The sequence below is a fragment of the Triturus cristatus genome, chromosome 3_1 (genome assembly GCF_964204655.1).
Source record: "Triturus cristatus chromosome 3_1, aTriCri1.1, whole genome shotgun sequence".
NCBI classification, from domain to species: Eukaryota; Metazoa; Chordata; class Amphibia; order Caudata; family Salamandridae; genus Triturus; species Triturus cristatus.
The window spans coordinates 634,529,949-634,548,929 of record NC_140583.1 but is presented as its reverse complement, the minus strand read 5'-3'; the positions used below and the strand labels follow the sequence as shown (position 1 = coordinate 634,548,929).

General features: G+C 45.0%; 1 long non-coding RNA gene across 1 annotated transcript in view; it reads left to right on the top strand.

Moving 5' to 3' along the window:
* LOC146860677 (uncharacterized) overlaps positions 1-17,917 on the top strand; it is a 46,236-nt gene extending 28,319 nt beyond the window's left edge. Inside the window, exon 2 of the long non-coding RNA XR_014978848.1 lies at positions 17,159-17,917. This is a non-coding gene — a long non-coding RNA (uncharacterized LOC146860677). The remainder of the gene's footprint in view (positions 1-17,158) is intronic.
* The last annotated feature ends 1,064 nt before the right edge of the window (positions 17,918-18,981 follow it).

Sequence of the window (18,981 nt, the reverse complement as noted above, 5' to 3'; positions counted from 1 at the left end):
AGGAGGTGGTGCTCTATTTCTTATCCGAAAGACAGTCCCTTTTATCGTGAGTAAAAACTTTTGAATTAGTTACTCTTTAACTGCCGTTGCTTCCCCTTTTCACGAGATACAAACATAGGAAACATGCTGAAAAACAGTTTGTAAAATAAAGGTTTCCCTCAAACAGTCCTGCTGAATTTAGATCGACCACAAGGTTCCTGTGGGGGATGAGGTTGACGCTGAAACCAGCATTTCTCATGCAGTGGCTTATGGGGCTGGGCGGGACCAGGGCTTTTTTCCGATTCCACCGTGATGTGTAAACTGCTGTTTGCACACAGATCGGAACTGTTTAAGCGCCACAGGTCTTTCGCTGCACAGGCCTAAAGCGCACGCCCAAAAGCTGTTAGGCCGTGTCAGGGTGTTTTAAAGTCGGTGTTTGTAATTGTCATTTCTTTCCACTTACAAAACCATTAAAACATAATTTTTTAACAAAAATCTCTTTTCGTGTAATACAATTATCTAAATATTACCTTTAAAATTGCGGGTAATTAGGTGTCTCGGTGTTGAAGTCATGGCCCATTACTGTCCTCTCCCTAAGAGAAATTAATCTTTCTCAGCTTGTTTTTTTTTGTTTGTTGCATATTTACATAGCGCCAACTCGACCCGACATTTTTATTTTTGTTGCATATTTATACAGCGCGAACTCGACCCGAAGATATTGGAGCGCTTTACATGAGCACCGTATTTATATTACACATTCAGGTACGGAGAGATTAAGTAATTTGTCCAGAATCACAGGATGTGGACGCGACCCCGAGGCTCGAACCCTGGTTTCCAGCACCAATGTCGGCAGTCTAGCCGAAGGACCACATTCTCTCCCAGCTTGTGACGCGGTTCACATTTCTGCACCAGAGTGCGGTTGGGGTTCTTGGCGGAAGGAGTGTCGGGGCAGGCGGGTAAAGGCTCTCGAAATCAGAGTATCTTGGGCTTCAAATTAAGTTAGGCACGTTCAAGGGAATGCGGCTAATTCCCTGCATTCTTGCACACTTTTGCTTATCAGCCATTGAACTGGTAAACGTGGTCTTTACGAACATTTTAAAGGCCAAACTCAAATACCGACATGAAATACAACTGCTCTTCTAAAGCAGAATGACATTACAAAATTGGTAAAAATTGAACGGCATCTTGATTCCTGCATTTGACCTTTTTCAGCCCCCCCTCCCGTACCCTCCTCGTTCTCTGTCAGCTTTGACTTTTAAGTTACTCCAACTATTTGTGCAGGAACGAGCTATTTACACAATCCGGAGCAAGTTTGGGAAACGAGAACCTCTGTAAAAATAAAAATTATTAAGGTTGAAAAAGTAAGAATTTCACCTATTGTGAACACAGCATGGCTTGGACTGGTAGCCAAGCACTCTAATGATGGCATTTGAACTTCTGGGGCGTATTTGCACACCACGGTCGGTGCTACTCAACAAGGCGACAGAGAAAAGGGGTTTAAAAAAACACAAAATACAATATTTCTCCCATGCACAGAAAATGAATAAGAGGGATGTATTGAACCTTAAACAAGAGCAGCGGAACTGTATCTTCTTCAGCGACATTAACAAATAGGTTTTCGGACAGCCCAGAAATTAAAATACCACCTTCTTGGTGGATGTGAAGAAATACAAACTGCATAAGCCAGACTCGTCCTGATTATCCATCCCAGGTTTGTGTTCTGCACTCTAGCTGTTTCTCTGTTTATGAAATCAGCACTTCAGAACTCAGAATGCAAAAGAAATCATCTGGAGTGGGCGTCCTACCCATAGAGACACATGCACCACTGAGAACTCTGCTGCCAGCAGAGCAGTCTGGGTACCAGGGCATCATTGGTAAGACAGGACTCCATCCCTTCCTTCATTCTCCTCCGGTAGCTGCAGTCAATCACTCAATACATCATTATAGGAACTGGTGGAACGTTTTTATCCAGATACGAAGTAAAATAAATCTCCACAAGGTTAATAAAGATGATAGTCCAGTAAGAGGTGTGAACTTTCAAAAGGCAACTTGATTTACCTTTTTATACACATTAAAATAACACCTGAAACAAAACCGTAAATCTGGCCCTCACCAAATAGCTTAACACAGAGCCTGAGGACAATATTTCATGAATAAATAAAGATAAAATGTAATTGGCGTGGCAATGCTCTGTGGGTGGAATGTGTGCCATCTTCAGTCAGGCATGCACGGGCGGCAGAAAGAACCCCCCATTAGGTTATGGACCACTGCTATCCTACAGGAGGACTTCAGTAGCAGAGATAACTCCGAAGCCGGCTTTGGTTCGGAATCATTTTACAATGGATGCGTGAGGGAAAGTTATGAAAATATTGTTCTTTGAGATTTCAAGACCATTACATTTCCATTTATCATGCCCTTCGGCTTTTTCTGCTGCATAACTCGTGATTAGACAACCAAAACAAGGGTACTTGTTATATCTTGATATAAGGTGATTGTGGTTGAACTTCATTTGCTTCTTATGCTTGCTCGTAGACAGCGCATGCATAATTTCTCTGCAAGTCTTTTGTTCACATACAGGGGAGCTAACAGCCTGCCCATTGCTCACCATTTTTTAGCTTTAGTGTTGCTCTCATTTGTGTCGCTCCCGTTTCTCATGGCATTCGGGCATCATGTCCTCTTCCTGTGTTTGGCCCTCCCCTCACGCATGGACCAAGTATGTGTGTCTCACACTACTCCTGTTTTTGTATCTACTTTTTTTGCTCTTCAAGCACTCCATATGAGTGCTTGTATTTTAGTCTATCTCCTATATGTCCGTCCATCTAGCTTCTATTTTCTCCCATCTGCCCAGCTTCCATGTTGCTTCTTTCCCTCCCTCCCACTACCCTGTACTCTACGCCACTTCAGTCTATGCCATTGCTCTCCACTCTAAATCACTGCACACTGCACAACTCTAATCAGCACCACTGTACTCTACACAACCACACTCTACTCTGCACCACTGTACTGTATGGCACTGTACTTTACAACACTGCACAAAATCCTGCACCACTCTACTCTTTGCTACTGCAATCTATACCACCTGTACCACTACACTCTATGCCACTGCACTGTACACCACTCTACTCTGCACCACTCCACTCTACACCACTGCACTCTTAACTACTGCACACCACACCACTGCACTCTACTCGGCACCAACATACTCCATGTGACTGGACTCTACCCCACTCTACTACACTCTTTACCACTACATGCTATGCCACTGCACACTTCACCACCATATTCTTCTCTGCACCAGTCTACTATACTGCACTCTAATCCACTGTAATCTGCACCGCTTTATACCACTGCACTTTATGCGACTCTACTCTACTCTGTACCACTTTATTTGTGCCACTAAACTCTAAGCCCCTACACTCTACACCACTGCACTCTATGCCACTGCACTCCACACCACTGCACTCAATGCCATTGAACTATATGGCACTGCACTCTGCCCCACTATACTCTGCTTTGCACCACTCTACTCTACCCCAAAGCACTTTATGCCACTGCACTCTATGACGCTCCTCTCTGCACCACTCTACTTTAGGCCACTGCACTCCAGGCCTCTCTACTGTATGCTACTGCATTCTATGGCACTCTGCTCTGCACCACTTTACTCTATGCCACTGCAATTCATACACCTGCACTATATGGCACTCTACTCTACTCTCCACCCCTCCACCCTATGCAACTGCACTCTACATCACTGCACTTTGCACAATTACACTCTACTCTGCACCAAGGTACTCTACGCCACGGCACCCTGTGCCACTGCACTGTAAGCCACTCTACTCAACACCACTCTACGCCACTGCACTCTATGCCACTGCACTCTATGCCACTCTACTCTACTCTGTATCACGGCACCCTTCACTACTGCACTCTACACAACTGCACTCTACTCTATTCTGCACCACTCTGCTCTATGGCACTCTGCTCTATGCCACTGCACTCTACAACTCTCTACTCTGCACCACTTTATGTCACTGCTGGTTACACCACTCTACACCACTTTACTCTACACCACTTCACTCTATTCCACTCTACTCTACTTTTAATCCCTGCACTCTACACAACTTTACTCTGCACCACTCTACACTGTGCCATTGCACTCCATGCCACTGCCCTCTACCATTCTACTTGTCACCACTCTACTCTGTGTCACTGCACTGTATGCCATTCTACTCTGCACCACTCTACTCTATGCCACTGCATTCTATGCCACTGCACTCTACTTTGCACCACTCTACTCTATGTCACTGCACTCTACTCCGCTTTATGCCAATGTACATTATGCCACTGCATTCTACGCCACTCTACTCTGAACCACTGCACTATGCACCACGTTACGCTATGCCACTGCACTCCACTCTGCACCACTCTACTCAATGCCACTGTACTCTACACCACTCTACTTTAAAGCATTCTACATCATTGCACTCAATGCTATTCTACTTTACTCTGCACCACTTTATGCCACCCTACTCTATACCACTGCACTCTATGCCACTGTACTCTCTGTCACTGCACTCTATTTAGCTATATTCTATGACACTCTACTCTTCACCTCTCTGTTCTCTGCGACTGTAATTTACACCAATGCACCCTATGCCATTCTGCTCTACTCTGCACCACTCTATATAGGCCACTGTATCCTATGCAACTCTACTCTACTCTATTCTGCACCACTCTACTCTACACCACTGCAGTCTGCACCACTCTACTATGTACCACCTTACCCTATGACACTGCACTCTACTCTGCACCTTTCTCTTCTACGCCACTGCACTCTATGCCAAAGCACTCTACTCTATTCTGCACCTCTCTATGCCACTTCACTCTACATCACTGCACTCTGCACTACTGCACTCTATGCCGCTATACTCTACTCTGCACAATTCTACTCTATGCCCTGAACTCTACGCCACTCTACTCTGCATCACTGCACTCTACTTTACTCCACTTTACTTGTTACCACTCTTCGTCACTGCACTGTAAACTGCTGCATTCTACTTTGCACCACTGTCTGCCACTGCACTCTACACTGCACCACTCTCTGCCACTGCACTCTACACTGCACCACTCTACTATATGCCACTGGAAACTACGCCACTCTACTCTACTCTGCACTACTCTACTCTACACCATTGCACTCCAAGCACGTCCACTCTACTGTATGCCACTGCACTCTATGCCACTCTACTTTACTCTACTATGCATCACTGGACTCTACGCAACTCTACTCTGCACCACTCTACTCTATGCCACTGCACTCTACGCCATTCTAATCTATACCACTCTACTCTGTGCCACTGCACCACTTTGCACCACCCTATTCTATGTCACTGCACTCTATGCCACTTTATGCCACTGTACATTATGCCACTGCACTCTACGCCACTCTACTCTGCATCACTGCCCACTATGCCACTGCCTCTACGCCACTGTAGTCTACGACACAATACACTACTCTGCACCATTCTACTCAATGCCACTGCACTCTATGACACTCTACTCCGCACCACTCTACTCTACACAACAAAACTCTACACCACTGCACTCCATGCCACTCTACTCTATGCCACTGCACTTTACGCAACTGTACTATGCACCACTTTACTCTATGCCACTGCACTCTACTCTGCACAATGCTACTCTATACTACTGCATTCTATGCTAGTGCTCTCTACGCCACTCTAGTCTACACCACTCTACACCATGGCACACCATGACTATCTACTCTACTTTGCACCACTCTACGCCATTTTATTAAACGAGACTGCACTCTATGGCCCCATTGCTAAACTACACGACTGAACTCTGCAATGCTGCACTCTACTCTACTGTACTCTACACCATTGCACCCTATGCCACAGCGCTCTATGTCAGTGCATCCTCTGCCACTGCCCTCTATGCCACTCAACTCTACTCTGCACTACTCTATGCCACTGCACTCTCCTCTGTACCACTCTACTCAACTGGAATCGACTCCAGTGTACTCTACCCTGTACCACTCTACTCTATGCCATTGCACTCTATGCCACTGTACTATGCACCACTTTACTCTATGGCCCTTACGCTACCCCACTGCACTATACTCTGCACCACTCTCCTCTACGCCACCGCATTCTATGCCACTGTACTCTATGCCACAATATTCTACTCTGTACCATTCTACTATATACCACTGCACTCTATGACACTCTATTCTGCACCACTCTACTCTATGTGACTAAACTCTATACCACTGCACTCTATGCCACTCTACTCTACTCTGCACCACTCTGCTCTAGTCTGCTCTACTCTACTCTACTCTGCACCACTCTTCTCTACACCACTGCTCTTTCTGCCACTGTACTATGCACCACTATAATCTATGCCCCTTTACTCTATGCCACTGCACTCTACTCTGCACTACTCTATTCTACACCACTGAAATCTATGCCACAGCACTCTGTGCCATTCTCCTCTACAGAACTCTATGCCACTGCACTCCATGTAACTCTATTCTACTCTGCACCACTCTATGCCATTTCACTCTACCCCACTGCACTCCATGGCCACTCTACTCTACTCTGCATCACTGAACTCTGTAACACTGCACTCTACATAACTGCACTTTATACCATTCTACTCTACCCTAAAGTACTCTACTGTACGGCACTGCATTCTACGTCACTGCACCCTCTGCCATACTGCTCCACCCTGCACTATTCTACTACATTCCACTGCACTCTACGCCACTGCACTCTATTTTGCACCACTCTACTATATGCCACTGCACTTTACTGTGCACCACTCTATGCCACTGCACTCTACTTTGCACCACTCTACTCTGCTGGAATCTATGCCACTCTACTCTGCACCACCCTACTCTACGGCTCTCCACTCTACACCACTGCACTCTACACCACTCTACTCTACAGCACTCTATGGCACTGCACTCCAAGCCACTCCAGTCTTCTCTCTACGACACTTCACTCTAAACTATTGCACTCTACAGCCTTTCTGCTCTACTCTGCACGCGCAACTGCACTCTACACCACTCTACTCTACTGTGCACCACTCTACGCCACTGCACTCTACGTAACTGCACACTATGCTACACTACTTTACTCTGTATTACCCTACTCCATGCCGCTGCATTCTACGCCACTACACTGTACTCTGTTCTGCGCCACTGTAATCTATGCCACTGTACTCTACTCTTCACTGCTCTACTCTATGCCACTACACTCCAAGCCACTGCACTCTACTCTGCACCACTCTACTCTATGCCACTGTACTCTACACAACTATATTTTGCACCACTGTACTCTACGCCACTACACTCTATCCCACTTCACTCTACTCAGCACCACTCTATAGTAGGCCAATGCCCTCTATGCCATTTCAATCTTCACCCCTCTATTCTATGCCTCTGCACTCTACATCACATCACTCTACTCTGCACCACCCTACTCCACTGCATTCTACACCACTGCACTCTAATTTGCACCACTCTACTCTATGCCACTGCACTCTACCCCACTCTATGCCTCTATGCTCTGCTCTATGCCACCGGACAGTATGCCATTGCAATTCACACCACTCTACTCTGCTCCACTAAACACTGTACCACTGCACTCTATGCCACTGCAGTCTATGCCCCTCTAATCTACTCTACCCCACTCTACTATACACCACTGCACTCTATGCCACTATACTTTAACTGTGCACCACTCTTCTCTATGTCACTTCACTTTATGACACTCTACTCTATACCACTCTACACTATGCAATAAAGATGTACACCACTGCACTCTATGCCACTTTACTCAACTCTGCACCACTGTACCTGATGCCACTCCACTATACTTTCCTTTGGACCACTCTGCTCCACGGTTCTGCACTCTTGGCCAATGTACTATGCACCACTTTACTCTATGCCACTGCACTTTACTCTGCACCACTCTACATGCTATGCCTCTGCCCTCTTTGCCACTCTACTCTACCACACTCTACACCACTGCATTCCATGCCACTCTAATCTACTCTTCACCACTCTACACCACTGAACTCTACAACCATGTAGGAGGGATGGGCAGATATATGGCTTCGGAGGCTGATTTGATTTACTAATCTTAGTAATTTATTGGTATCACACAACAGACTAGTAAATTGTCTAATGGATGTTGCTCCCCGGAGCGGATAGCTGGCAATAACATGGGAGGTTTTGGTTTCTCTCCTTCTCCACAGGTCTTCCCAGATTTTGTCGCTGCCACTACCCTCAGGGAAATGGGAAAGGAGGCGTTAAGCATTAGCTCCCCACTGTGCAGTTGGTTTTCCTTCACCATAACACCCGTGATACCATGATCTGCCCCATGTTTTCTGATATACCCACCAGAGATCAGAGCTTGTCTAATCACCAACTTCACTGGGGTTTCGAGAACCTTCAGTGACCAGGAACAATAGGTGTGCCCACTTTCCTTATTTATTGTAATGCCAAGTGTAACCTCATGGTATATTTAGTATATAATACCCCTCCACCAGATGTAGGCAACACACCTTTGTGAGTCAACAACTGTAAGCAATAAGGCAGGCAAACTGTGGAAGACGCAGAAGGAAAGATAAATAGGTCTCTGAGCCTCGTTTTGAAGAGCAGCATAAAAGAGCACCAAGGCGACACCCGTGCTCCCACCACCCTTCCAAACCACACAGTGAGCACACTTTCCACAGGTGTTTTCAGGCTACCCCTTAACAGGCCACTCACCATGCTGCTACAACTCTCCTGAGTTGTGGCCGTCTTGCAGGCATCTTCCGGCGGTATCTACCTCTCCTCAGTAAACGTCTCCTGGGGATCCTCTAGGGGGTCAGCTTCACTCGCCCTTGTTTCCACCTCTCCTGCACAGTGATCCACAGACCTCCTTCTCACAGGTTCCTCCCCCTCTCCAGCACTCTGTCATTTACCTTCTCCTTGAAGTGCCTCTCCAAACACTGCTGTGCTTCCTCATACTGGTCCGTCTTCCATTTTGAGGTCACAGTTCCAACCCCCCTGCACCAGGAAAGAGAAGCCCTTTCTTAGTGTTGGTGGCACGTTTGTCCTTCCCAGCCCTGCCTCCATTCTAATGTCCTTTCTTTGATTTTCTTCCTCCCAAGTCTGATGGCAGTTCCTGCGCCTGGAGGAATGAGATGCAATGGATTCCAAATGTAAGTGCAGTGAGCGCAAGAGGGGGTTCTCCACAGCCCACACTGCTCTACTATGTACCACTCAACACTGCAACACTGCACTCTACGCCATTGCACTTGACACCACTCTACTCTATGCTACTGCACTCCATGGTGCTGCACTCCATTCTGCACCACTCATTGCTACTGCACTCCACTCTGCACCACTCTACTCTACTGGAATCTACGTTACTCTACTCTGCACCTCTCTAATCGATGCCATTGCACTGTACATAACTGCAGTATATGCCATTGCACTCTATTCTACACCACTCTACTCCAAGTCTCTGCACTCTGTGCCACTGTACTCTACGCAACTCTACTCTACACGACTGCACTCTATGCCACTTCACTCTACTCTGCACCACTCTACTCTATGTCACTGCACTTTATGCCATTCTACTCTGCGCCACTCTACTTTACACCACTGCACTCTATGCCACATAACTCTACTCTACACCACTGCACTCTACCTTGCACAACTCTAATCTATGTCACTTCACTCTATGCCACGACACACTATGTCACTATATTCTACACAACTCTACTCTGTACCATTGCAGTCTGCACCACTGCACTCTATGCCACTGCACCCTACTCCACTCTAATCAACTCTGCACCACTCTGTGCTATGTCACTGCACTCAACGCCACTCTACTCTGTATCACTCCACTCTAAGCAACTGCACTCTACACCACTGCAGTCCATGCCACTGCACTCTACTCAGAAGCAAAATACTGTTTGTAACTGCACTCTACACCACTCTTCTCTGCATCACTGCACTCTATGCCACTCTACTCTACTCCACTCTCCTGACTGCACTATACTTTGCACCATTCTTTGCCACTGCACTCTACACCACTCTACTCAGAGTTCAGTGATGCTTGTACCTGACGCAAATGTCAGGAAATCTAAGTATTTATGTTTTCGATTAAATACAATTACACAAATAAAAAACACAATGATTTAATTATTAACCACTGCTAAAAGTATATTGAATACTTTTCGAATTTTGATGAAAGCTAAAAGGTTCACCAAGAATGTAGATTTAGTCCATTGTTATTCTTAAAGAAAATTCTTTATTCAAAAGTTTGATGAACGACCAGCCAACGTATTTCGTTCCCAAGATACATTCATGGAACTTCATCAGGGCTCTATAATGAAAAAGGCTAGTGCGCAATAAGAGTACATCATGAATCGGTTATCGCCTTATGATAAAAGGAAACATTCCAGGCATACAGTCTGACACCTTGCTACATGTCTAAACTTCTCTTCTGTGGTTCCATGGCCTAGTGCAAGGGCTTGGCTTAAGCCACCCAATATATTACACTTTCTTTTATTTATTTATTTTTTTGTAAGATTTTTTTTGTCCTCATCTCACCAATAAGCTTCTGCGGATCTTACAAAGCCGATATTTCGATCTGAGCACCCTTCGGCTTACCACACTTGCTTAGGTCACCCAAACCAGCTCTATTTAGTTGGAGCTTGGTGTAATCATAGGAGTGATTATATTAGTCTCAAATTGCGACCCCAGCTCAAAAAGGGTTGCCAAGTGTTAATCGAGCTTTACCCTACTCCATCTTGATCTAAGCGCGCCATGGCAAAAGCAGCTTTAAGCCAGTCATCACTCTTCGGGGGTAGAGGGTCTTTCCACTTCTTACAAACCTCTCTCCGGGCGAGAAGCACCACGTATAATAACCCGCGTTGTGGCTGTGATGCATTCTGACTAAATGATCCGTCATCACGAAAACATACTAGAGACAGGTTGACTTCAATGTACGCTTTAAAAATGCCACAAATAGCGTCTCCCACCCTCTTCCAAACGTTTTTCAGTTCGAGACACTCATAAAAGATGTGAATATCGTTGGCATTATAGGTCATACATCTAGGGCATTTAGGAATAGGTGATGGGTCAAACTTGGATATTTTGGCGGGCGTGTAATAAAGCCTGTTAATAACAAAAAAGTGGTTCTTTTTTAGGCTTGCTGGTTTGATAAATTTGTATAGTACTTTCAGAGAAGGCTTGTACAGGGCATCTATAATAGGTTCAAGGGGGGATTGATTCCACACTGAGAGTTGTGATGGTATTTCCAGATCTTCCACATCCAATAACTTGTTGTACCACATAGATATCTCCTTCTTAATTGGCTGCGGTGTTTGAAGAGAAAACTCTGTTTCCCAGTTTCCTCTAACCTCCTCCTTTTCAGCTTCAAACCAGGAAACAAGTTGTAGATACTTAAACCTGGAAAACCCAATACCGATCTTAGCCCTTAACAATTCCCAAGGATAAATCCCCTCTGCGTCTAACAATTCCGACCAGATGTTAATGCCCGCCCTCTTAATAGGTACAGCCAAACTGTCCCTGAGGCATAAAGGAGTACCGGGGGAATCCCAGATAAGTGCAAAATCTGAAAAATATCCGATTCCCCATCTACGTCTCACTTTGTGCCATGTTTCCAAGGCTGCCTTAAGGACCTTCAGGTGTACTCGTTTAAAATACCTTGGGGCCCCAAACTTATACAGAAAGCCCTTTCCGCCTCCTCCACCTTCCATCATAGCCATTTCACCCAACAGTCTTCCCCACGCTGACTCCTCTGGTTTTGAAAGTAACATCCAGATACCTTTAAATTGGAAAGCAACTGAGTACCAACCAATATCCGGAAGGGCCAAAACCCCTTTTATAAGCTTGCGCCTCAGCTTTTTCCAGGAAAGCCTCTCACCTTTCTCGCCCCAAATAAAGCTCCAGATCTTACCCTGAACCTTACTTAAGCTCTTACTGGGAAACCCCAGTGGGACCGCATTAAACAAGTAAGTCAATTTAGGGAGAATGACCATCTTAACCAAATTTACCTTCCCGTAGATAGTCAAGGGAAGATCCTCCATCTACTAAAGAGGCGGTCTATTTCCTTTGTGATTTTATTCAAATTGATCAAGGGGATTTTATCCAGATCTTTAACAATGTGTATTTCTAGGTACCTAAACTCATTGCTGGTTATACTCTCCCATTAGTCGATGTTCCAACTCATCACCTCGGTCTTTGAGGTGTTGGCTAAATAACCTGAGAGAGAACCAAACTCCTCTCGTAGGGCTTCAACCCTAGGGATAGTCACCTCAGGGTTGTTGGTATATAAGATCAAGTCATCAGCATACAAAGCTAACTTACAGCTATATTGTTGAGACGTAAAAGGGTAAATTGAGTCATCTAATCTAATGGCTTGCGCTAATGGCTCTATGTAGATGTTAAACAGGAGAGGGGAAATAGGGCAGCCCTGTCTAGTTCCTCTCTGGATATTAAAACTAGAGGTCAACATGCTGTTTAGAAGGATCCTAGCAGAGGCCCCTTGATAGCAGTTCCTCAGGGTTTGAATTAAAGTCACCACCTATAATCACAGGGGGGGTTGCCAAAATTAGTTTAGATTGTAGCTTACAGATAAATGTCGCATCATCAACATTGGGGCCGTAAAATGAAGCACATACTAGCTCTGTCCCTCCGAAGTCCAGCTGCGCAACTATCCATCTCCCAGTCTGATCTGTCAGCACTGATTTAATTGAGCAATTAGCCCCGTGCTTAATCAAAATTGCAACACCTCTGCTATTAATCGTCTGTTGTGAAGTGCAAAAGCATTTTATCCAGGGAATTCTGGAAAAAGTTAAACGACTTTCTATAAAACTTAAATGTGTTTCATGCATAATACAGATCTGAGCTGGGGAAAGTTATATATATTTCAAAATCAATCTTTGCCTTCGGGGGCACCTTAACCTTTTAACATTCCAAGTTATAAAGGTGACCTTGCTATCTTTTAATGAGGTTCCTATCATTAGCTAGCTGACTTTTTAAACCAACAGGACAGACCTTCTTCAAACTTAAGTGAGATGAGGTTTTATTTTTTTTTATTTTACCCACTGCACCCCACCCAGTGAACCCCCCCTCCCCACCTCCTCCTCCTCCTGCCCTCCCCTTCCCCCTCCCCCGTGCCCCAACCTCCCTTTCCCATGTTCCCATGAGGAACCCTCCCTTCCAATAGGTGAAGCCTATTAAGTCCCTGCTCCCCCGGTGCTTAGAAAAATACATTGAAACTAGGGTCTTACTTGGGTCTTACTGCCTATTAACTCCTGTCTATAACTCCTCCCACCTAACACCTCAGCGGCCCCCCTCCCTACCCCTCAACTCTGTTTTGATTTTTGCAATAAGAGCATTGGCCTCCTCGAATCTGGTGCATATGGTTATTCCACATTACGCGCAAAAATGCGGGAAACTTCAGCTGAGCCTTAGCCTCCATGTTGTTTAGCTCCTCGAGCCTCTTCCCCAGTTCCCACTGTCTTGTTGCGGTAATATGGGAAACGTCAGATCTTATAGAAAAAGAAAAGGGACTTAGACCTCCAGATGTTATCTTGCCTTCCTTTAGAGCTAAAGATAATATCTCCTCCTTAACTGAGTATGACAAAAAATTAACCAGGATCTTCCTTGGTTTTTGCCTAGCTAAGTTCCTCTTAAAGGGATCACGATGAACCCTTTGTATTTCACGAACGAGATCCACATCGGATGAGTTCTTCAAAACAGTCCCCTTTAATAGGGAAATCACGAACCCTTTTATGTCTGATCTTTTAAGGGCTTCGGGGACGTTCAAGAGTCTTAAATTGTTCTTCCTAGAGTGGTTTTCTAAACGTTCAAGGTCTTCCTTAAGTTCTTTGTTCTGGGCTGATAACTTAACCATTTCTACGGAGGTAGTATACATAGTCTCTTTAATTTTAGGAATCTCCAACTCAATTGCGTCAGTTCTTAGGGTAACTTCGTCTAATCGTTTAGTCAGCACTTCGCAAGAGGCTTGGATGGCTGCCTGATTTGCTTCTGAGACCAAAAATCTACTGGTCATCTCAGCCTGGTTCATCTCAGAGACGGTGAATCTACTTGACATTTAGTCTTTCAGGGCGAGTAAGATGTCTGCCAAGGAGTGTGTCGTGGGATTTATAATCACAAGGTCTTCAGTGGTTTCCAGAACACTCTGTGGCGTTTCCTGAGGGTCATGGGTGGCCAGGGCATAATATCTGTTCGAAAGGCTCACTTCTTGGTGTATCGCTGGTGCGCCGTAAATACTCCCTACTGAGTTTTCCTGTTGAGCACTAGGCATCTCCTCCTGTGCTACGCATGTTTCCTACTGGGGATGACTTATGCCCACCGCTGGGGGCCTCAGAGGGCTATGCTCACCTACCTGAGGACTATCTTGGCCCACGTTCATTGAGTGGACACAGCCGAAGGCAATTTAGGCAGTTGAGGAGGACATGACCTTATAGTTTGTCTTCAATGAGTGGGTAATTTTTATTTTTGGGGGTGATGCCTTCTTCCCCCTACCTTTGCCCTTCCTCTTACCAGCCTCTTCCCCCTTAGAAACAGCCCCGTCGTCCTTCGTGACTCCTTTTGTTTGCGCTGTGTTACAGAAGCTCTTACTTCAGAAACGGGTGGGGCAACTTGTGGAGAGAAAACAGGCTTAGTGATATCGATGTTATTAGATGAGTGCGCCACTCTCGCCCGTAAAATATACATATTTATTTTAGGTGGTGAGGCGCCCGCTATCCCTGTCCCTGTTTCACCACTTATCTCCATGCAGTTTAAGTGAGCCTCCTCCTCTGTGAGCAATTTAGAAATTGTAATGGCCGTTTTGTAAGAGAGACTCATATTGCCACCCAAGCCTCCAAACGAAGAAAAAAGCCGCCTCTCGCCTTCATCCCATCCGTTACTCTCGGGGAGGAAATAGCTCTGATCTGGACTCCCTACCTGGGTGTCGGGTCTCGACCTCCACCCGCACTCTATACGGACCCAGAAGCTCGAGCTTCAGTATACGCCGGCACCAGTGCTGGCTCTGCCCCCAATGACCCGGAGTCGAAATCGGGCCAGATCCTGTCTTCGGAGCTTCAGCGCCGCCTCTTCCCAGCGCCAGCCGCCAGCCACGCCATCTTCGCCACAGGTATCTCGGTCCGGTCCCCCATCGGGGCAGAAAGGGAGAAAATCACAACACATAACCCTCTTAAGATATTGGCGGGGGGAGAGGTAGGCCTACCTCGGTACGGGTGGAATAAAATTTGCAGTTAGACCTTTTGGGACACCGTTAACACCATAAGCGCCCCCCCCCCCCCCCCCCCCCCCCGGAGAGCGGACCGCAGCCGTTTAGCTTGCGGCCGCCATGTTCCTCTCTAGCCCAGCCTCACCCATGGTTTCTGACCTAAATATATTACACTTTCCAAAAATTGGCCATTATTACGTACTGAGGTACAAGCAGATAGCTCTTTTACCTTTTCAGTACTCTACTTTATGCCACTCCACTCCACTCTATGCCACTCCACTGTCTGCAACTCCACTGTATGCCACTCTATGCCTCGCCTCTCCACTTCACACAGTACTACTCTATGCCACTCTACCTCTCGCCACACAGTGCCACTCCTCTATGCCACTCTACTCCATGCCACTGTACTCTAAGTCACTTCACCTTATGCAACTTCACTCCACAGCACTCCACTGTATGCCACTTTAAGTCACTGACACAGTGCCACTCTACCCCAGGCCACACATGCCACTCTACTCTATGTCACTCGACTCTGTGTCACTTCACTTTATGCTACTTCAGTCCACACCACTCTACTCTACACCACTACAAACCACTCGACTTCACTATATGCCACTTTTCTCCATGCCACAGCTACAGCTGTACTTTATGGTTTAGACTGCACTTGGTCTGTGTTCTGGTTTTTAATGTAGTAGTGTTTTTGTTTTTTTGTTTTTTTAAATGTAACGAGAAGAGTATTTTCTAGGTACTACCACGATACTCTCTATTTAAAGAAAATGAAATAGTCAAAAAATTGATATGACACTGAAATACACTGTATTTGTGAAATGTAGTGTAGTAGTGTAGTGTAGATGCAACTATACCTAGTTTATGCACTGTTAATCAGCAGACATTTCTTCTGCATTCATTTTTTTATTGAGCACCTTTGCACTCTTCACATTATCTTTAAAATAGTGTTTTGAACAAATGTAAACCAACACAGAGTTTGGCATGGATTTGGCTTTCAAACTAAGGATGCAAAAAAGGACACCTGATGCAGGAATCAGCCAGGAGCATCAGACAGACCCTCCTCACTTCAAACAACCTTAGGATGTCTAAATTAAAAAAAAACAATGCTTGATTCAGGAAGGAACATCAGAGTGATGGTTTTCTGTCCACTGAGGGACTTTTGACAGTAAAGTGACAGAATGAACAAACTAATTTCTGATACAGGACCAGAAAATAGAAAGCCAGTCCCATGAGCACGAAGTAGCATGAATTAGACTTACAGTAAATTAACTATCTAACCGAAGATGGTCCTCTAGCAAAACCAATAGCAGTAACACTCCAACCTTGCTGCAACCTTTGGATTCTACAGTTATTATTATTATGCCATTGAAATAAGCACTGCCATATCATTTCATTTCTCTTCATTATCTCCACAAGTGCAAGGGGGGCATGCTATTGATGGAGCAGGTAAAGCAAAATTTTGTATACCTCCTCTATTTTGCATAAAAATACTAATTACATAACCTACTTATATTATAATTTGAATTAACTGTTTGCTTTGTTATATTAATTCAACTATTTGCACCTTTATTAAACACCAATTACACGTGGAACTTATTGCTATTTGCATGGCAGAATGACTCTAATAACTAAAATTTGTACGCCTATTAATAGTAGTAAATGTGGTAATAGGATATCGCATGATTTATGTCACTTTTGTGTTGTTTGCGTTCCTGTTTTGGACCGAAGGGTGAGTTTTATTGATTTAAATGTCGCTAAAAGCTAGGAAAATACTAATAGATAAAGGGATTAGTAAGTGTTTAAAATTAGAATCTTAATTTCTGTTTATTAATTACTCTTTTGTGTTTGTTTCGCTTAAGTTGGCATTTGGACCTACCAAAACATGGCATCCAAAATGGAGTTCAGAAATGTCCACCGTCTCGTGAGCACGATGCCTACTGCGCAGACTCGGATGGCTCCGTAGACCTCCAGGCAACCTCAAGTAGAAGCACAGTGTTCCTGGTCAAGGATAGGAACATGGAGGACTGCCAAACTTCAGTCAGTAAAATCTGGTCTAAATGAACAATTGAGACATACAAGCAAAACTTTACAATGCTGCATGAGGACGACATGGACAGAGGAAGTGAACCAGCAAAATCCATGAGAACCCAGACTGATGTGAAAATTGGACGATATTACAAAATTCATCAAATTGACCAATCATCTGCTTCCTTAGTCTAAGAATGTTTCATGTTATCCCGAATTTCATTATAAAAAGGTAGTAGAATAGGGAGGGGCTGGCATTCTGCAGTTTTCGATGACTGCACACCCCTATCGACCCCACAGGCGATGACAGATGCTTGCACGATTCCTGGTCCTTTGGAGATCTTTGGGACTGTAACGTGCTGAGCAAAGAACTTTCGGACTTTGAGCTTTGGCCTGCTTTATTGGGACAATTAAACGGCTAAATTTGGTTATGCAGAGCCAAATGAATTAGGAAAAATCCCGATAGCAAGAATAGGTAAATATAAATGTCATGCGATTTGTGCTGATTGAACAAAATTCTAAACTTTGATTGACCAAAATGCTAATAGTGATTTTAAACAATATTTAGATAAACAAATACTTGATTAACAGAATTTACGAGTTTGTGGTTTTTCTATGAAGAGATTAGAGGATTCCTAGGCTTAAATGTGTTTTAGCTGGTTCTAAATCACCATCCACCAGTCCAACTATTTGGTCCGTCGACCAAATGGTGGAGTGCCTTGATGTTTAAGGTTAGGATCCTATAGGTGGTGATGCAAATGTATATTCTGTAAAATAACTTTTCTTCCCTATAGGTAATAAGGTACTCCCCCACATGTCCAGCGCTTGATTATTGTCATTTTCCCTCCTGCGTGCAGACTCGAGCGAGAGAGAGAAAACGTATGAGTGTTGGTGTTATGGGCCCCACCAATGACTGCGTGTGTGAATGAGCTAGTGTGACGTCGGGTCTGCGACGCAGGAAGGATAGTTGTAAAATTTGCCCTCTTTTTCCCCCCGATTTCGTGCTGGATCACTATCTCTACCCTTCTCACTAAAATTGTTTCTTAAACAAACTCAGGCTAGGGAACTACTCCTGTAATGACTGCCTGCAAATTTTTTTTTCATGTTGTGGCCAGCCAATCAGAGCGTTCACTATCTGGGAGCCTTACTCCCATGGTAGAGTGTTGTCCCAGTGGAAAAAAGCACTCAAGACCAATCTGAACACAACGCAGACGACACCATCCTCGATGTCAGAGATCCCCAGGTGAACTTGGAGCCGCTCATTAGAGAGATCCTCTAATTCGGTCAACACTCTGGCCTGCGCCTCAACTGGCGCAAGTCAGTTATTTTTCCCTTAACCTCCAGTACAACTTCATTGGACTGTGAATTCCCCCTCGAATGGTGCTCTGACTCAGTTAAGTATTTGGGCATTCACATCCATCTTGATGCCGCCCAGATCCTTCGCTTCAATTATGGGCAAGCAATCAGCGCCTTCGAGGCTCAAGTGGAAAAATGGTCGCAGTTGCCACTGTCTATCGCCAGCAGAGTTTTGGTCATTAAGATAGTGGTGCTCCCCAAATTTTTATATCCTTTCAACAATATTCTGATTCCCCTCCTGAACAGTTTCTTCTTGAAGTTGCAGTCACACCTTATCAGATTGGTCTGGGGGAGCAAACAA